This window comes from Etheostoma spectabile, chromosome 17 (assembly GCF_008692095.1).
Source record: "Etheostoma spectabile isolate EspeVRDwgs_2016 chromosome 17, UIUC_Espe_1.0, whole genome shotgun sequence".
In the NCBI taxonomy this organism is placed as follows: domain Eukaryota; kingdom Metazoa; phylum Chordata; class Actinopteri; order Perciformes; family Percidae; genus Etheostoma; species Etheostoma spectabile.
In genome coordinates, this window is record NC_045749.1 from 3,752,468 (window position 1) to 3,754,160 (window position 1,693).

At 40.0% G+C, this 1,693-nt stretch overlaps 1 protein-coding gene across 4 annotated transcripts in view; it reads left to right on the forward strand.

Moving 5' to 3' along the window:
- The window catches only part of bean1 (brain expressed, associated with NEDD4, 1), a 53,101-nt gene that overhangs the window by 31,319 nt on the left and 20,089 nt on the right, over positions 1 to 1,693 (forward strand). The gene's annotated exons all lie outside the window — the stretch shown is intronic.

Genomic DNA, 1,693 nt, shown 5'->3' on the forward strand with positions numbered 1-1,693 from the left:
CTCCGTATTTAAGTTGGTGTATTTAAAAACACGCTGGAATTTAGAGACACAATTTCTTGATACCCGTATGTGTTTTAGCATTCCAATTCGTTGTGTAAATGCTAACCATCGTTTTAAACTTGCTTAGCAACTTTTTTTTATTCTTCGTATTATGTTTTGCACTACGTCGCTCAGGTAGATGCTTCACCGTCTTGTTGTTTTATCCAATGACAACAAAGAGACTTGAATTCTCCAAGAAAATGATTGTCAAACTGGATCTATAGTGTCTTAGTTATCAAGACAGATCAATACGTACAATAATTAGTTCAACTGTGTTACATAAAGTACATTATTGAAAGTCAAAAGCAGGTTTTGATCATTGTACCTCAATTTATTTCCTGTTTTGCTGTAATGCAGCACCAAGAACCCTGTCTGTTCATAGTAAAAAGAACATTTTTTTTAAGTTCTTTATTTTAGTTCTGACTGCAAATTCACTGACACAACACTTGAATGCAGTGGATGCATTGCACATTTCAGGAAAACAAGTCGCACATACTGTACATGAGACATACATGCAATAAATGAAGGAATGATGTAGCTTCTCTGCACTTTGAGGACATAAGTGTACAACTCTGGTTACACTGCAGCCATCCGTGAAACCTGCAGAAACCAAAATAAATCCAAATTAAATGTAGAAATTTGTCTTTGCTCCATGCCCTCTAGAACAAGGGTTGTCTGATCTAACTACAATTGACACAGCAAGTAAATCATGGCAACAAAAGGACTTAAATGCAGACAAGGCATCAAAAAGGAATAATAATAATTGACAATCTGGCAGGAAGAGTGAAAATGGGCGGGTTATAATGCAGGGGGGGGATGAGAGGAAAGTGACAACAGGTGAGCAGGTAAATGTGGGTCATCTGTGGATGAATGGAGAACATGGAGGCGGCAGAGGCAGTGAGGATGTGGCCGAAGGGAGGGACAAACACGACTGGGCGACAACTAACTTTTTGCCATGTTAATGATGCACCTTCTGATTCTTCATAGTTATGAGTAAACATCAGGTTTGTGTCACAAACAATAGGCCTATACAGTAGAGGGCATTTCTGTAAAAACAGCATGGGAAACAGCTGTGATGTGAATGAAGACAGACGGTTCCAGAGTGATTGGCAGTGACACGGATAAAGAAGTAGACAGACACACAGGGAGAGGGGAGGCAGGCAGAGAAAACAGACAGATGAGACATTAAACAGAAATGGAGAGGAACAGGATCGTTCTGTAATCTAATGCTGATGGTGAAGTGTGTGTGTGTGTTTGTGTGTGTGTGTTGACTCTAGCTCTAATTATCTGTCACACACTGAAATGGAATAAGTCCTCAGGGAAAGAGAGAAAGGAAGACGTGCAAAGAGAAGAAGAAGCAGAGAAAAGACGGAAGGGGTACGGATTGTGCAGGGCATGACAGCAGTTATGTAACACGACCTCTTGCTGTACTACTGTCATAAAGCCAGACAGACAGACAGAAGGATGGTTCATTTGTTTATTAATGTGTTTGATTTGTATTGATTTATCTATGGAGTCACTTCATGTCCTCCATAAATGCCAGTTCGTTAAAGGTCCCATGACATGTTGCTTCTTGGATGTTTTTATATAGACCTTAGTGGTCCCCTAATACCGTATCTAAAAGTCTCTTTCCCGAAATTCAGCCTTGGTGCAG